General features: G+C 38.8%; 1 long non-coding RNA gene across 1 annotated transcript; it reads right to left on the bottom strand.

Moving 5' to 3' along the window:
* Nucleotides 1-473: 473 nt before the first annotated feature.
* On the bottom strand, nucleotides 474-1,459 carry LOC104116137 (uncharacterized). Its single transcript, XR_011409197.1, has 2 exons — nucleotides 1,262-1,459; nucleotides 474-611 (listed from the first exon to the last, which is right to left on the bottom strand). It is a non-coding gene; the product is annotated as an uncharacterized lncRNA (long non-coding RNA).
* Nucleotides 1,460-19,333: the final 17,874 nt, after the last annotated feature.

A 19,333-nucleotide genomic window follows, 5' to 3' on the forward strand; every position in this document is an offset into this window, starting at 1 on the left:
AAGTCCACTCATCAGATTTAACTGTAAAAATAAACCATAAATATCATATTTGCAAAATTTTGTGCTTATTTCACATAACCCCAAAAAACAAAAGCAAAACTTATCCTACTAGAATCTCGTATACTTGTGTTAGAGGTTGTAGACTTGTAGTAACATCATAATTCATTATCCATTTCAAAAACAGTAACATTTGGTATTAAGCAATTAATCACATCTACGACATTTTGGAACTAACAAATAATGTAAAATGACTACCATTATTTAAAAGGACTGCTCCACGCAAAAGCACACAATTTTAAATAACTGTTACCTTTATAAATTTCCAAAAGGAACGTATATTTTAGCCCAAAATCCAGAAGATCTCCATGGAAATAGCTACTTCAACAAGAACTCTAAATATAAACTCTAAATAGAAAACCTCTGAAACTCAAAGACATTAGGATGAAAATAATTGCAGTTCATACAACATAATATTTCCTAAGGTTGCGACTCTAGGACTGCCTGTTCCTCTTCTTGACACCAGATTTTGCAACCTTGAGACTTCTGTTCACAACACTCAACCTTGCAAGGGATGCCCTTTTCAGATCTGGCCTGTAATAATTATCAGTTACCTGTATTCCAAACAAGTTTACGCAAATTCAAGATCTTAACATCAGAGAGAGTGAGGAAAAAGAACAACTACGGATAAAAAATTAAATAACCTAGCAAATATACTAATGCTAAAAATATTTTGGAGTAGAAGCCTAATTCCAACAATTGTAGTCCTCGTGTAAGCAAAACTAATATTGAGACAGCACTCTACCACGGAAACTGTGCAAATTGACAGGATAATGAGAAAATCTCTGAAGAAAAGTTCTGGAAAATGAAAAGGTCAACTGGGCAAGTGCACATTCTTCAGATAGCAAAAGGATTGTTTGCAATTCTAAAGTGTAGAGGTATACTCGTTACATAGAATATGACCAAGCACGGCCATTACTGAGAATTAAGTGAACTAATGACGAGACATGTTTTAATGCTAAAGTAACTCCAATTGTCAGCTCTCTAGGATCTGAATGTTTTATGTGGTTTTATTAATGACCTCTTATTTTCATCCAACATAAACATCGTCATATGGTAGCAGAATTCCATGCCATATCCCAAGCCCAATAAAACTAGCAGAGATAAAGAGAGCAACATAAACCTTGGCCATTATAATGTAGCCAAAATCCAGTTTAAAACCAAATAAATACATGTAAATACAAACATTTGACTGGTCAATTACCTGGTTTGATACAGCCTTGGCCATGCGTCGGAACTCCTCCTTCATTACAGATTTATTCAGCAAACTTGAAGGCTTGTTCTGTTTCTTGGTCTTTGATGTACCAAGCAACACTGACTGATCTCAGCCCCCAGGCTGGATAGTCACAGTCTTCTTATTTGCTAGGCCTATGAAGTCATTAAAGCAAAAGTTTAACTTATGCTTAATGTGATTTATGGAAAACCAAAACAGGGAAAACTAGAAATGTAACATGTAACCTTTTGTTAAAGCCAGTGTTGTCAAAGGCGCTCTTAAAGCGCGCTTAAGCCCTGAAGCGAGACTCAAAACAGGTTGAGCGCTTCGCCTCGCTTTGTGGGCGCTTTAGTATCGCATCAAGGCTATTAGGCATACTTTTACTTGCCAATAAGTGTAATCCTGAAAAGGCATCATTAAACAATTGATATATCACTTTATCATAAACTTTTTCTAATTTCTTTGTCCATGTATTTATTATTCATGCTTATAATTATTAGTCTTAGACTACATATACATATTTTTACTTTTCATTAAAGCCCACGCTTTATTTGCGCTTTGCGCTTAAAGCCCCAACATACCTTAGAGCTTTTTTGCGCTTTTCACCTTTTATAACACTGGTTAAAGCTTCAGTATAAACTCAAGTAATTCTTTTGTGTAAGAATATTTCATACAACAAACTAATGGGCTTAAGGGGCTTATCCCACGCGCCAGCTGTTCTACGCCAAGTGCAGGGCATGCGGGGGAGGGGAAAGATGGACAAATATTATGTGTAGCCTTCTGCCTTCCCCTTGCATCTTTTGCAAATAGCCTCAGACCCGTTACATATGGGTCACCAAAAAGCAACTCTAGCATTGCGCCGCTTGCCCTCACAAAACATTCTAAGGGAATACTGAAAGCAGCTGAACTATATATATATATATATATATATATACTTCGTAAAATTGATTGAATATTGTATGTTGACCCCATGCTTCAAAAAATTAAATGGTGCACTTGGTTGAAATTGAGTTATTTATCCAAATGAATGTGGATTGATCCCACTCAGTACTTTTCTCTCTCTCTCTCTCTCTCTCTCTATATATATATATATATATATATATATATATATATATATATATATATATATATATATATTCTAGAATTAATTTTTTTTTTGAGAATGTATTCTAGAATATATGTAGCTGTTTAATGTAATGTGAATCATTTGAAGTGATATTTTGAAACTTAGCACTTAAAATTTAATTCTCTAATGATTTTACAGTCTTTATTTTATAACACGTTATCAGCACGAGACTCTGCCATCTCGAGTAATCAGGTACGAACTTTCTTTTTCTAAATAGTGTCAAATCTTTCTAAACTTGAGTTTGTAGCCCTGGATATATCGGGCAAAAACTACATGTCTTGGGTGCTTGATGCTGAAATTCATCTTGATGCGATGGGTCGGACAGATACCATCATGAACAAAAATCAAGCATCAAACCAAGACCGTGTCAAACAATGATATTCCTACGCCATCACCTTGATAAAGGATTGAAAATGGAATATCTCACTATTAAAGATCCAGTCATACTGTGAAATAATTTGAAAGATAGATATGACCACCTGAAGATGGTCGTTCTTCCACAAGCACGTTATGATTGGACTCATCTAAGACTACAAGATTTTAAATCTATCAGTGAGTATAATTCTGCTATGTTCAGAATTATTTCCCAATTAAAACTATGTGGTGATAATATTACTAATCACGATATGTTGGAGAAAACTTTCACCACTTTTCATGCCTCGAATATGCTCCTGCAGCAGCAATATCGAGAGATGGGATTCAAAAAGTATTTTGAACTTATCTCACATTTTCTTGTAGCCGAGCAATATAATGGGCTATTAATGAAAAAACATGAAAGCTGACCTACTAGCTCTTGTCCATTCCCTGAAGTGAATGAGACGAACTTCCACCAAGCTAAGCGTGGAAGAGGACGTGGCCCCAGTCGTGGTCATGGCCGTGGTCGGGGAAGAAACTCTAATCATGGTAATAATAATGCACCAAAGAACCCTCCTCACCACCAGTAGTGAAAAAGGAAGGAACAAAAGCATGAAGCGGTGCAAGCAGCAAAGCCAGAAAATATATGCTATAGATGTGGAGGAAAAAGGCATTGGTCACGTACCTGTCGTCCGCCAAAGCACCTGGTTGAGCTTTATCAAGCCTCCTTGAAGAAGACAGAGAAAAATGTTGAAGCAAATTTGATTTCTGAAGATAATTTAGACTTTATTTGGATGTAGCTGATTACTTTGCACTCCCGGAAGGAGAAACGAGTCGTGTGATCGGTGATGAATATGTAGAGATGTAAATATTTTAATTTTTGTTATTTATAGTAGATAGTATGGTTATGTAATTGTTGTACATAAATAAAGGTTATGCTTTGATAATGATGTTTACTATCATATTTATTTTGTTTATGTCATTTTGAAGAATATGGATAATCCTCAAATTATGTTTGGATCAAAGACCAATCATGAAGATATTTGTGTAATTGATAGTGGAACAACTCTTCCCATATTCAAAGATCGAAAATACTTTTTTTATTTGCATAAGAAAAAAATAAATGTTTCAATAATTTTTGGTAATATAAGTTTAATTGAAGGCTCCGGAAGAGCCACTATATTTCTGTCTAAGGGAACGAAACTTATAATAGACAATGCATTATTCTCCTCCAAGTCCCAGAAGAAACTTGTTGAGTTTTATAGATATCCGTCGATAAGGGTATCATGTTGAGACGATAGATGAAATGAATATGGAATATCTTTGTATTACAAAGAATATTTCTGGCCAGAAGTGCATAGTAGAAAAGTTACCAACTTTATCTTCTAGCTTATAATATTCAAAGATTAGTACAGTTGAAGCACACTCTATTGTAAACCGGAAGTTTACTGATTCAAATATTTTCGTGCTTTGGCATGGCCGTTTGGGCCATCTTGGATCAATAATGATGAGACGAATTACTGAAAATTCGAGTGGGCATCCATTAAAGAACTTGAAGATTCTTACAAATAATGAATTTTCTTGTGATGCTTGTTATCAAGGCAAAATGATCACTAGACCATCACCAATGAAGGTTGGCATTGAATTCTCTGCCTTTTTAGAACGTATACATGGGGATATATGTGGACCTATTCACCCATCAAGTGGGCTGTTTAGATATTTTATGGTCCTAATAGATGCATCTTCAAGATGGTCTCATGTGTGCCTACTATCATCTCGCAGCCTGGCGTTTGCAAAGCTATTAGCCCAAATAATTCGATTAAGGGCACAATTCCCAGATTATCCTATAAAGGCTATTCTCCTTGATAATGCTGGAGAATTCTCATCTCAAACTTTTGATGATTATTGTCTATCAATTGAGATAAAAGTTGAACATCTTATAGCTTATGTTCATACTCAAAATGGCCTTCCAGAGTCATTTATTTAACGCCTGCAATTGATAGCAAGACCACTACTTATGAAAATAAAATTACCCACTACTGTTTGGGGTCATGCTATCTTGCATGCAGCATCACTTATCCGTCTCAGACCGATATATTATAATAAATATTCTCCGTCACAATTAGCTTTTGGTCATGAACCAGTTATTTCCCATCTACGAATTTTTGGATGTACTGTATATGTGCCAGTAGCACTACCACAGCGCAATAAGATGGGCCCACGGAGAAGGTTAGGAATATATGTTGGGTTTGAATCACCCTCTATTATTCGCTATCTTGAACCATTGACGGGAGATTTATTTACTGCTCGATTTGTAGATTGTCGGTTTGATAAAATAAATTTCCCACAATTAGGAAGAGAGATAAAGGAAATCAAAAGAGAAATTGTGTGGAAAGTTTCATCGTTATCTCATTTTGATCCACCTATCCCTATATGTAATCAGGAGGTCCAGAAGATCATCCATTTACAAAATATAACAAATCAAATGCCAGACGCATTTACTGATTTGAATAGGATAACTAGTTACATATCCCTGCAGAGAATGTACCTATCCGAATTGATGTCCCAGCAGGACCATCTACTAGCATGAGATCTAGTGAACCTAAAGCACGCCTGAAGCATGGTAGGACTTTGGGTTCTAAGGATCGAAATCTTTGAAAAAGAAAATCGATAAATGATACTATGAAGGGATCTCCTGAAGAGACCTAAGATCTGATTAGTTTTGAGATTCCTGAAGAAATCAAAGAACCCAAGTCTCAAGTGAGCGAGGAACTTTTAATAAGTTCTACTGGTGATGGGATTAATTTACATCGATCTAAAATAGTGGTGGATAATATTTTTGCATATAATATTGCACTTAACATTATGGAAGATAGTGAGGATTTTGAACCCCGATTTGTCGAAGAATGTCGACAAAGATCTGATTGGCCAAAATGGCAAGGGAAAATTCAATCAGAATTGAACGCACTTGCTAAAAGAGAGGTCTTTGGACCAGTAGTCCAAACATCTGCTGATATAAAATCAGTTGGTCATAAATGGGTTTTTATGCGAAAAAAGAATAACAAAAATGAAGTTGAAAGATACAAGGCTTGCCTTGTCGCACAAGGATTCTCACAACGACCTGGAGTCGATTATGAAGAAACATATTCACCCGTTATGGATGCCATAACATTTCGATATCTCGTCAGTTTAGCCTTACGTGAAAGGCATGAAATACATCTAATGGATGTGGTTACAGCTTATATATACGGGTCACTTGATAATGAAATTTACATGAAAATCCCTGAAGGATTTAAAATGCCTGAAACATATTTAAAATCTCGAAAAATGTACTCAATCAGATTATAAAGATCTTTGTACGGTTTAAAGTAATCTGGGCGCATGTGGTATAATCGCCTCAGTGAATATTTGCTGAAAGAGGGTTAATAAATGATGTTATTTGTCTATGTATTTTTATAAAGAAAATGGCATTCGAATTTGTTATACTTGCTGTTAAAGTTGATGACATAAATCTTGTTGGAACTCTAGAAGAGCTCCAAAAGGCAATTGAATATCTTAAGAAAGAATTTGAGATGAAAGATCTTGGAAAGATAAAACTTTGTCTTGGTCTGCAAATTGAATATTTAGCAGACGAGATCTTTATCCATCAATCTGCCTATACAGAAAGGGTCTTAAAACACTTTTACATGGACAAAGCGCACCCATTGAATACACCAATGGTTGTTCGATTACTTGAAGTGAATAAGGACCCGTTCCGACCTCCAGAAGAGGAAGAGGAACTCCTTGGTCCGGAAACACCATATCTCAGTGCAATTGATGTACTTATGTATCTTGCTAATGCTACAAGGCTTGACATAGCATTTTCTGTTAATTTACTAGCAAGATATAGCTCTTTTCCTACAAAGAGACATTGGAATGAGATTAAGCATATTTTGCGATATTTAAAAGGAACTCTTGATATGGGTTTATTTTATGCTAACAAAGGTAGTGCAGATCTTATTGGTTATGCAGATGCAGGTTATTTATCTTATCCCCATAAAGCTCGATCTCAAACCGGGTACGTATTTACATGTGGAGCTATTGTCATATCATGGCGCTCCACAAATCAATCTATTATTGCTACTTCTTCAAATCATGCCGAGATAATAGTTATTCATGAAGCAAGTAGGAAATACGTATGGTTGAGATCGGTGATTCATTTTATTCAAGAAAAATATGGTTTGGAATATGATAAAAGATTCACAATTTTATACGAAGACAATGCTGCATGCATAGCCCAATTGAAGGAAGTATTTATAAAAGGAGATAGAACTAAGCACATTTCACCAAAATTATTCTACACACACAATCTTCAGAAAAATGGTAACATTGATGTGCAACAAATCTGTTCAAGTGACAATCCGGCAGATTTACTCACTAAATCTTTACCAACTTCAACTTTTGAGAAGATGATATACAAGATTGGAATGCGGAGACTCAAATATTTGAAACAAGGTTTTCATGAGGGGGAGTAAAATTCGCGATGTACTCTTTTTTCCTTACTAAGGTTTTTTTCCCACAGGACTTTCCTTATAAGGTTTTTAATGAGGCAGCTAGCAATGCATATTACTAAATATGTGTACTTTTTTTCCTTCACTAGGAGTTTTTTCCACGGGGTTTTTCCACTAGTAAGATTTTAATGAGGCACATTATCTTTTAATAAAAATTCAAGGGGGAGTGTTATAAATATATTATATTATGGATGTTCATTTTGTACTCCGTTGTAAATAAACTTCCTGAAGAAATTTATCTATATGAGACTCCGCCGTAAATATGTTTATCTATTTAGTACTCTATTGGAAATAAGCCTCCTGAAGAATCTTATTATTTTGGTACTCCGTTATAGATAAACATTACCCCGGTAGAAGATTATCTATATATGGTACAGTAGCAGTTTACAAGCAACTTACAAGCAGCTTACACAGCAGCTTGCAATAGCAGCTTACAAAGCAGCTTGCAATAGCAGCTTGCACTGGCAGCTTACAAGCAACTTACACAGTATCTTCCTTTCTTCTAAAAATAGAAAAATTTTCAGTTCATTATGTACAGAAGTTTGAATTTTGAATAATATATCAGTTTTTCTCTATACTTATCTTTACTTTACAGTCTTTATTTTATAATAAAGAAGATTTTATAGAATTATTTTTTTATTTAAATTATAAACGGGTATAACTATAAGAGATTATTTTCTCTAGACTTTTTATAAGGTTACTGTGATTCAAACTTTGATTTGAAGTATACTTTTGGTCATTGAACAACCCCATTGAGGGACACTCTACTTTTATACTTGATAAAGAAATCCTTTATATACATATGTCATTGCACGCAGGAACTATAGTGTTTTTCATTTTTTGGGTTATGACGTTCGCACCTACTATAGTGTTTTTCTTTTTTGGGATATGACGTTCTACTACAAGCTCCGCTTTACCAAGAAAAACACTCTAATGCACTTTAATTGTTTGTAAGTTGCAAAAAGATTGTTGGCCTAGTCAACTTGGAACTGAAATTAGGTAAAAAGATTGACAACTAATAAACACGTTTACTTTCGGTCATTATTCTATTTAATCTCAAAATCGAATAACAATTGAATTTGTAAATGGTTTTAAGGATACGTAGACTAACTTGATACAAAATGATAAATTAGATCACAATTAAAATAAATAATGACAAAATAAATGCAAACCACACGAGTTGAATAGTATCAGCCTTGGAAGGTTAGCCACTCTCTAGCCAGGTACGCTTCGATCGGTGTCAGGATACAGGAGAACACGAACTTAAAGAGAAATAATAGCAATGCATTATTTTGGGATGCGTGTTACAATGCTTGTAATGAATTATCAGACCCCCCCCCCCCCTTTATATAGTAGAGGAGTTCTACTTTAGGTACAATTCCATAAAAGGTAAAAAATTTCTTGGTTAGTTGATTGTCGGTTCCTTACTGATACGCGTCGAGATTCCTGCCGTAATACCCGACCGATCACGGATATTTCGGTCTTCTGTTGGTTATGCTAACAATATTTCTTCGAGCTCGATCGGGGCTAAGGTCGACTACAGGATTACAGACTCAATGTTCTCGAAGACAGGCTTTCTGACCCCGGGTTCTAGCTCGGTGGGACTCGGGGTCGATCTTCAGTCTTTGGTCGTCATGTTCCGAGCCTAACTTGCCATGTCATAGGCGAGCTCGATTCCGACCGTATACAGATTGTTCGCTCGTTTTTCGGAGAGTAGACGGCGAGAAACGACATGACCTTTCGATTCTTTCTTCGACACCACATGACAGAAACGACAAAACAGTCGAAACGTCTCGTCAGTCAAGTTTTAATGGCATTAAATGTTTATTAGTTGCTGGTCGGACTCTCCTGGAAGCGAACTGTCGTTGAACAAACTATAAATACCCCCTCATTTGCTCATTCAAACTTTACATTCAAACCTTCTACCCTCGTACCTTAGCAATCTCAATATTTTGAGGCACTTATATTTGAGGTCTTTTTATAAGAATTTCTGTTCCATCTTCATCGCAAACCATTAAGTGTACTATTTTAACTTCCTTTTTCCTTATTTCCTCTCCATAAATAAATGGAGAAAACTTCCAAAACCGTTCCCCAAAAAGAAACTCCTTCTACCTCGCGGCCGACTACCGAAAAGATCGCTTCACGTACTGCTGTCAAGGAACCAACACCGGAACCTCCTCTAAAAATGTTCATCCCGGGGGGGTGCCCGATCAATGCTGATTTTAAAGTAGAAAAGCCCTGCTCCGTACCAGACCGGTGTGAGGAGGTCTCGAGGTACATCTGCTCGATCACCGAGGATATTCTCTCCGAAGTTAAGAAGGATTGTAACTGGGTTGACAAACATGTGATGGTTCTCGAACCTGACGAAGCCATCACCACCCATATCGAGGGATTTTTAAGTGCTTACACTTATCCCTTCATGTTGGGCCCCTTGGACCCTGTTATCATCGACTTTTGCAAAAGATACGAGGTAACCCTTGGTCAAATTCACCCTTCTTTCTAGAGGATCGTAATCCTCCTCTATTTCTTTGTAATAAAGATTAAAGGGTGCCCTTTCACGATCGACCACCTTATGCGTCTATACAGTCCCCGAATCTACCGGGGGGACTAATCAAGCTCGCATGTCGGGCCAGTAAAGCCGCGTTCTTGAGTATCGATGAAGATAGGTATCGAGGTTAGCTAGGCCGTTTTGTCCGAGTGAGGACCTCAGACTTGATCCCGGCTGAGTACATGTCGTTCCCTGAGAAGTGGAACCTGAAACGTAAGTATATAATTTTTGCTTCCAAGAATTTATTTATCGCCCTTTTCCTTCCTTCTTATCGGTGTTCACTGATGGTGCAGCTGTTGCTCGGATCCCGAACGCAGTTTCTCGACTCAAGGAGTGGGTTGAGGGCATCGTATCGCAAAGGCCTTATTCCGAGCGCTCGTGGTGCGAGCTTTCAAAGGGCCGATGGGAGCCCCGTTTGCACAGTAAGATCTATTCCATGAGTAATATATGGCTTCCCTTCTGTATGATTAAGTCCTTACTTGTTTTATTTCTTTTTGCAGGTTTACCTAAGTATGTCCAAATGAGGCCCCCATCTGGTAGTGGCGATTCCCCCACCGAGTCCCCTGCTCTGAAACAGGGTGAAGAAAAGAAGAGAAAAAGGGCTTCGAGTTCTCCGAGCTCGGAGAAAACGAAACCAAGGAGGAGGCTGATCTGCAAGCCAAAAGAAACCTCCAGCTCCCGAATACTTAATTCGGACTCCCTCTACCGGCTCGGGGACGAGTCTGAAGAGGATGAAATTTTAGTGGCTCGGGAGCCATTAGTCCTTGAAGAACGGGCATCAACCGAATGGGGGATGATAGAGGCCAATCCATCCCAAACTCAAGAGAATGATGCATCAATGATGGTCAAGAACCCTCAAGATGTTGGTTTTGCTCCACCCGATGTCATCGATATAACGGGATCGCCTTCGTTCACGGACTCAATGTTCGGTAAAGCTCAAGCGGTGAAGGAGCATTCAAATGAGGGGGTCCAAGGAGCGAACGATCCCCTCCAAAGCTATTTTGATGGCGTGGAATCTATTGCCACGGAGTATGTCACCGGATTGGGTGATTTAGAAGTACCTAGAAGAAGTCCGCCCTCAGGGACAGGTGGGTCTAGCTTGAGCCCGAGATTGGTCAACCGATTTCCTGCCCCGAGTGCCAATCCTAGTCGGAAGCAATCAATCGTTATCTCTATTCCGGAGGATGTCCGGGTCCTTTCTGCTCATGTTGGGGTAGCTAGTTACCTCCGGTGCCTGGTGACTAAAGAAGACCAGTTAAAGATGAACGAGGTGGAATCTCCATGCTTTTTCAACGAAGCACAATAAGCATTGAATCGGGTAAGGTGTTACCAAACCTTTTCATTTTCCAGCGTTGGTTACTTAATGATCTTAATATTTTTCCTTGTATTCGTAGGCCTCGGTGCTTCACCACGAAACCTTCCTCCGATACCGAGAAGATCTGAGTCTCCTCAATGCCGAAGCCAAAGAGCTTACTAAGAAGAGAGATATGTACAAACTTCTCAGTGAACAACGCGAGGGGAAGGTTAAGAGCCTCCGAGCTGAGCTGGAGGTCACTCAAAAGGAGCATACCGACTTGGTCGAGCAGGTAAAAATATTTGAGGTTAGTGACGAAGAGCTAGGCTCGGTGACTAACGGTCGAAATCCAAAGGTTCAACAAAAAATCGATCAGATCGATCAACTGCGAGCTGAGATGGATGTTGTCAAGGCCGAGACCGACGAATGGAGGGACAGGATGGATCGTCTGGCCTTGGAAAAGGAGGTTGCTCGGGCGCAACTGACTTCGGCTGAGGTCCAGCTTCGAGTAGCAAAGGAAAAGGCCGAAGTGCAGGCCAAAAAGGTTGAAAAGCTCCAGTCTCCTGCTGAGTTCGGCTGCCTCTGATCAAAATATTATGGCCAAGGAACTTGAAACGGCCAAGTCAGCGGTCGCGATGGTTAAAGCCGACGCCGAAGAGATGGTAGCCTAATATAAGACCGATGCCGAGGCAGCCCAGGAACGCTTGAAAGATATCGTTGAATACGAGAAGCGGCATTCACGAAAAGAGGCCCTCAAAGAGGTTCATGATTAGTGTTTTGATCTATCGGCCAAGATCGAAATCTCTAAGGGGCTCGAGGCCAAGAAGTTGGCTTACCCCGAGGAAGAATAAGAAGAAGAATACGAGGGTTCCGATGGAACCGGGGGCGAAAAAGACCAGGCTATTTAGACGCCTTTGTAGATATTTTTGCTTTTTTCGTACTTGTGCACTTTTGCACTTTTTGTTAAGGCCATTTGGCCTTTGTAAAGACTGTATATAATATACGAGGCTTGTTTTTCCCTTCGATAGTTTAAGAATTTTGTTTTCCTTTGCTTTATTCTTTATGTTTGCCAAGATCGAAATGCCTTAGCATAAAATAGTTATGTCATGTTCGGAGGTTCGAGCAGGCCTTGCCTTCGACATTATTTTGTTTAAGGCATCGTGGGAGTTTGGTGTGACCAGAAGTACTTATGAATTTTCCCAAAGTACTTATGATTTTGTTTTTTCATATTATAGTTTGCCGAAGGTAGCCTTTAGCACCGGTTATGAAATTTTGAAAGTCTTGTTTTTTGTTACGGGCCTTGGATGTCCCCGAACCGTTTTAATATAGTCGTAGCCTTTAGTTTGGGTGTTGCCTAGTGGGATTGTTACCCCGAGTTATCCGGGCTTGCCTAAGATAACAGTTCCCGAATGGCCCTTACAGTAAATCTTGTCGATCGAGCCGAGACCATTCAATCATAAAGTTTCCTTTCTTGCTAAAGTTGTTATCTGAGGGTGATGCCTCTAGTGTTCAGGGCCGAGCGTAGAGAAGCCTCGAATACTGTTGTCATGATCTTCGATATCGGTTCGTAACTGGCCTTCAATTCTAAGTTAGCACGATTTACTGTTGCCTCGTTAAAAACCTTGCCGAAAAACCCATTTGGGACAAAACCGGTTCAAGGAAAAAAGAGTGCAACACGTGCTTTCAGGCCTAAATATTGTATCGTTCTTTGATGATTTGCTGCAAGTGTTAGTTCGTAATATAAATAAATAAATAAAAATGAATGGGGTCGTAACTTAACAATAGTATCGCTTCAAGTGAGTTATGTTCCAGTTGTTCGGTAGTTGCTCACCGTTCATTGTTTCGAGCTTGTACGATCCTTTACCGGTGATCTCGATAACTTGATAAGGTCCTTCCCAGTTCAGCTCCAGCTTTCCTTTGTTTGGGTTTCGGGTATTTAGTGTGACCTTCTTTAACACTAAGTCCACGACATTGAAGTATCGAAGGTTGGCCCTTCGATTGTAATATCTCTCGATCCGCTATTTTTGGGTGGCCAATTGGACAAGGGTTGCTTCACGCCTTTCATCTAATAGATCTAGGCTCGTGTTCATAGCCTCGTCGTTCGATTCCTTGGAGCATATCGAAACCTGAAACTTAGTTCTCCGACTTCAACTAGTATTAGAGCTTCTACGTCGTAAACTAGTGAGAACGGGGTGGCCTCGATACTGGATTTCGAGGTCATACTGTATGACCATAAGATTTCGGGCAGGATTTCCTTCCATTTTCCTTTGGCGTCGGTCAACCTCTTCTTGAGTTTTTGGAGTATGTTTTTGTTGGTCGATTCTGCTTGTCCGTTCCCACTAGGGTGGTAGGGTGTTGATAGGATCCTTTTGATCTTATGATCTTCGAGAAACTTGCTAAGTTTGCTGCCGATGAATTATTTCCTGTTGTCGCAGACGATCTCAGCTGGCATTCCAAACCGGCATATGATGTGGTCCCAAATGAAATCAATGACTTCCTTCTCCCTGACCTTTTCGTATGCTTGGGCTTCCACCCACTTAGAAAAATATTCAGTCATAAATAATATAAATGGCCATGGTGACAAAACCGAATGCAGCAGCTCCCAGAGCTGATGAATCATTGGAAAGTGTCTTTGACATTCATCACATTTTTGTACAAACTCCTTCGAGTCCTTTTCCATATCGATCCAGTAGTAGCCGGCTCTAATCACTTTTCGAACCAATGATTCGACGCCTGAATGATTTCCACAGGTGCCTTTGTGGATTACATATTCTTAATTTGTTCCCTTTTTTAGGGACTACTACTATATTCGCTAACCAATTCGTGTATTTAACCTCCCGAATGGACCATATTTTAAGGAGTTTAGATACCTCGTCCTTGATAAAAGCATGTTTGACCTCGGACTGGGGTCTCCTCTTCTGCTTGACTGGATGGAACTTCGGGTCCAGGCTTAGTTTGTGAGTGGTTATATCCTGCGGGATCCCTGTCATATCAAGGTGGGACCAAGCAAAACAATCTCCATTAGCTATAAGAAATTAAACGAGCTTTTTCCTGAGCTCGGGGCTTAACCCTGTGCCCAGGTATACCTTTCGATCGGGTAGGTGTTCACTCAATACGACTTGTTCCAGTTCCTCGACCGTTGATTTTATAGCGTCGGATTAGTTGGGGGCTATAAAAGATCTGGGGACCCCGTAGTCATCGTCCTCGTCTACCCCTCATTTCTCCGGTTCCATCGAGGCTGGTATCAGTGATTGCTATTTGGCCCCATTTTTGACCATCCGATTTGGATCCTCCGATGTTGAGATTGTGGATGTTGGGATCACTTCATCGACCGCGAACATTTCCTCGGCGGCCGGTTGTTCCCCATAAACTGTTTTGACTCCGCTGGGTGTTGGGAATTTCAGCACCTGGTGCAGTGTCGAGGGCACTACTCTCATGTTGTGGATCCAAGGCCTCCCGAACAAAGCGTTGTACCTTATGTCTCCTTTGATCACATAAAACTTAGATTCATGGATGGTCCCGGCGGTGTTCACCGGTAATGTTATCTCACCCATGGTTTCACATGCCATGTTGAATCCGTTTAGAACTGGGACCGCAGACACGATTTGATCTTGTAGACCGAGCTGCTCTACGACCCATGATCAGATGATGTTGGCCAAGCTACCTGGATCAATTAACACACATTTAACTCAAATTTTATTTACGACTACAGATATTACTAGTGCATCATTGTGGGGCTGCATAATCCCTTCCGCGTCCTCGTCGCTGAAAGACAAGGTTCCTTCCAGTATGTAATCTCGAGTTCGTTTATCCCTCGTGATGGACACTTTGGTGCACTTCGACATCGCCCCTAAGGGACATCGACCCCACCAATGATCATGTTAATGACGTGTTGAGGTTCTTCTTGTTCGGTCTATTTGTTAGAATCCCTATTCCTGAAATGATTCTTGGCTTGGTCGCTCAGGAATTCTCGAAGATTCCCGTTGTTGAATAGTCGGGCTACTTCCTCTCTCAACTGTCGGCAATCCTCTATTCTGTGGCCGTAAGTGCCATGATATTTACATATCTGGTTAGGATCCCTTTGGGTTGGATCAGATTGTAGAGGTTGGGGTCATTTGGTATCTTTGATGCGTCCGATAGCTGATACAATGGCGGAAGCATCGATATTAAAGTTGTATTCCGATAACCTTGGTGCTTCTTTGATGCGTCCGAAGCTGTTTTTGCTCATGAGTCCCCGGTTGCTCTAACCTCGGTCACTTCTCCTTTTGTTTCTTATAGAGTTCCGCCCGAACCCGCTGCTTCTTCGGTCTCCATTATACGGCTGATACCGATCCCTGTTTGGTCTCGGTTCACGATCGATGTCTCTCTTGATTCTGTCGATGGTTTTGACGGGATAAATAGACCCCGAGGGGGCCCCGAGTTGATCATCTTCCACTCTGATCTTTGATTGATATCGGTTATGCACGTCGGCCCAAGTAACGATCGGATATTCTACCAGGTTTTGTTTTAACTGTTGTGAAGCCACTGAGCTTCGAACATTGAGCCCTTGGGTTAAATCCTGAACTGACCAATCATCAACGACCAGTGGCAGGTCCATTCGTTCCATTTGAAACCGGGACACGAACTCTCTAAGCATCTCGTCATCCTTTTGTTTTACTTTGAAAAGGTCTGATTTTCTAGTCTCGACCTTGATGTCTCCGGCGTGTGCCTTCACGAAAGAATCCGCAAGCATAGAAAATGAGCCAATAGAATTAGGAGGTAAATTGTGATACCATATCATAGCCCCTTTTGACAGGGTCTCTCTGAACTTCTTCAATAGGACAAACTTTATCTCATCATCCTCAAAGTCGTTCTCTTTGATGTCACATGTGTAAGAGGTTACATGCTTATTTAGGTCGGTCATTCTGTTATACTAAGCAATCTTGGGCATGCAGAATTTCTTAGGGATTGGCTTAGGATCCGCGCTCGGAAGAAAAGGTTTTTGCACGAACTTCTTGGAATCCAGGCCTTTCAATATTGGTGGTGCTAATGGGATTTGGTCTACCCTGGAATTGTAGGTTTCCACCTTTTTGTCATTAGCTTCGATTTTCTTCTCCCCTGATTCTATCCGTTTTGTCAGCTCTTCGGGCATCTTTATGATCTCGGGATTAGCCCCCGATTCATTTTCATTTGATATTTCTGCGACCGGTTCATCCCTGCGGGTGACTTCCCGGGGTGGATCGGGTTCAACTCTACTCGGTGCACGACTTTGGTTCTGTAACTGAGCTATCGCCGTCTGTTGAGCCTGCAACATTTCGAAGATCGACCGTAAACTGATCCCGTATCCTCCAATATTTTGTGTGTTTTGAGTTGCCGATCGGGCTCCACCATAGACGCTATTCTCGGGGTCGGTAGGCAAGATTCTGATGGGATCAACGAGCGGTACCTCCTCACCGGGCGCTATGTTGTTATATTCACCATGATGGTCGGACTCGTTGTCAACATGTTGGGGTGCTGATTGAGAGTTCGACATTTTGAGTTTTAACCTGAAATTAGAGACACTTCAAAGAACAAGTATAAAGTAGTATGTGTTATGGAGATTCGTATCAAATAACCACTATTATCCTTAGCACAACGGTGGGCGCCAAACTGTTTACCCTCAAAATTGGATAACAATTGAATTTGTAAATGGTTTTAAGGATACGTGGACTAACTTGATACAAAATGATAAATTAGATCGCAATTGAAATAAATAATGTCAAAGTAAATGCAAACCACACGAGTTGAATAGTATCGGCCTTGGAAGGTTAGCCACCCTCGAGCCAGTTACGCTTCGATCAGTGTCAGGATACAGGAGAACAAGAGCTTAAAGAGAAATAATAACAATGTATTGCTTTGGGATACGTGTTACAATGTCTGTAATGAATTAGTAAACCCCCCCTCCCCATTTATATAGTAGAGGAGTTCTACTTTAGGTACAATTTCATAAAAGGTAAAAAATCCCTTGGTTAGCTAATTGCCAGTTCCTTACTAATATGCACCGAGATTTCCGCCGTAATATCCGAGCGGTTACGGATATTTCGGTCTTCTGTTGGTTATGCTAACAATATTTCTTCGAGCTCGGGGCTAAGGTCGACTCCGAGATTACAGATTCAATGTTGTCGAAGAGAGGCGTTTTGATCCCGGATTCTAGCTCGGTGGGACTCGGGATCGATCTTCCGTCTTTGATCGTAATGTTCAGAGCCTAACTTGCCATGGAGTATGATTCCGACTGTATACAGTTCTCTAAGTCGTCGTTGCCCATATGGCAGAATCTACTGCTCCGATTCCACTCTACAACTATTAGAACCTAAATGAATTTATTGTCTTTGCAAAAGGACAATTTAAGGAAAGTAATATTAGATTGATAAGGCAAGTAATAACGATGTATAAACATTAGATTGATACAAATAGATTGTGAATAACGGGTTGTTACTACTTGTCAAATTGTAGAGTATATACAGTTTATTTCCACTGTCAAGTGTCAATATAAAACTTAAATTCTTATTCTCTTCAAAAGTGGATATTTCCCTTATTCGCTTAGCTGCCCTTTTTGTAAGATGTCCTGACTATGCTATTATCAATCAAATTAATTTTGCATTGTCGTTTTATTTGTCTTCGGTTTCAGTAAATTGTATCTTAAAAGATGAAGACTGTGACATATATATAGGGCTGATAAACGAGTTAGCAGGTTGCATTATGTTGCAGTAGAAAAAGGCTATTGTTTTATGTTTACAAAGTCACTCCCGACAAATGAAAAGTTTTTTTTTTTTGGGTAATAAATCACATAAGAAAATTCGTCCAATTATGCTTGGTTCGAAACATCACTTTGGGAAAAGGGATGTTGGTTCAATAAGATTATTCAATTATTGATTCAAATGAATCCTGGCATGCCAAAAAGTACTGAATAATTTCAGGTCCCCGTTTTCTAAAGTACCAGATACGTAATAATTTGAGGAGTCTTTTGGTTGATTGTGTAGTATAACTGATCACGCCATGAAATCTTGCATAAAATAATACAACCTTCTGTTGCTCGCGTAAAATAATTATCGCATTATTTAATATAACATTTGGTCAATTATATCAATTAGTATTTGCATTATATTATGCTAAATGTATTATGTTATGAGGATAAAGTATATAATATGTGTATTATAATTGCAGAAATTAAATTATTTAAAATATAAAAAATTTCCTTGAACAAACAATTATTATGTAATAATAGTTTTTTATTATTAATCACCACATAATTAATTTTTCATTATTAACACTCTTTCATTATTAATCACTACATAAATAATATCTGCATTGTAATCTCGCATAATTAGTATGTGAACCGAATAGTTTATTTCTATTATTTTTCTATTCTAATCAGCACTTGACAGCAAGAGATGGAATTTTATTCATGGACTTTTCATCCACTCTAGAAAGTTGCGTAAATTAGGCACTTTCTGACTCAAAACAATGACTATAAGAAAATGAAAAAAAAGGATACTGAAAAAGATATGTCCTACTCCTAAATATAGACCATCCCCAATCAAAAGGATGACTATATGCTACAAAATTTGATTACGATAAAACATAGAAATGTGAAGGAATGAGTAACCAAAATATAATTGCTAGTAAACCTTTTGTTTGAAAAGAATGACAAGAGTAGGCTGTAAAAGGCAACACATCAAATTTTTATGTCAATTCATACTTTAATTCTTTAAATAAAACTATATATTATAATAAAATGGTACAAATGACAATTTTACGCCTAAACCATTTAATAATCTTTGAATATTATAGATAAAATGCTAGTCTAGCTTTCTAATAATAAATAATGTCATTCATTCGATATTAAGGTGGGTTTTCGCTTGGGGAAATTTCTTTCACATTCTTTTTTATCTTTTTGTCATTATTATTATTATTATTTTTTTGCAAAAAAAATGAGAACGTTTTTTTTTCCTGCTGTTTGGTTGAGAAACAATTTTTGCAACAGAATTTTAAAAAAAATTATTGAAATTTGGTTAGTAAAAGTTTTTATGAAAAATATAAAAACGTTCTTGCGATTTGTTTTTTTTTTTTTAACAAAAGCCACCAAATTGGAAATTTCAAGGCAAAAATATGTAGAAGACAAACTATGCAACATCTCCTAAGTTTCTTTCAGTCAATGATTACTTTTCCTTCC

Source organism: Nicotiana tomentosiformis, chromosome 6 (genome assembly GCF_000390325.3).
Source record: "Nicotiana tomentosiformis chromosome 6, ASM39032v3, whole genome shotgun sequence".
Lineage (NCBI taxonomy): Eukaryota > Viridiplantae > Streptophyta > Magnoliopsida > Solanales > Solanaceae > Nicotiana > Nicotiana tomentosiformis.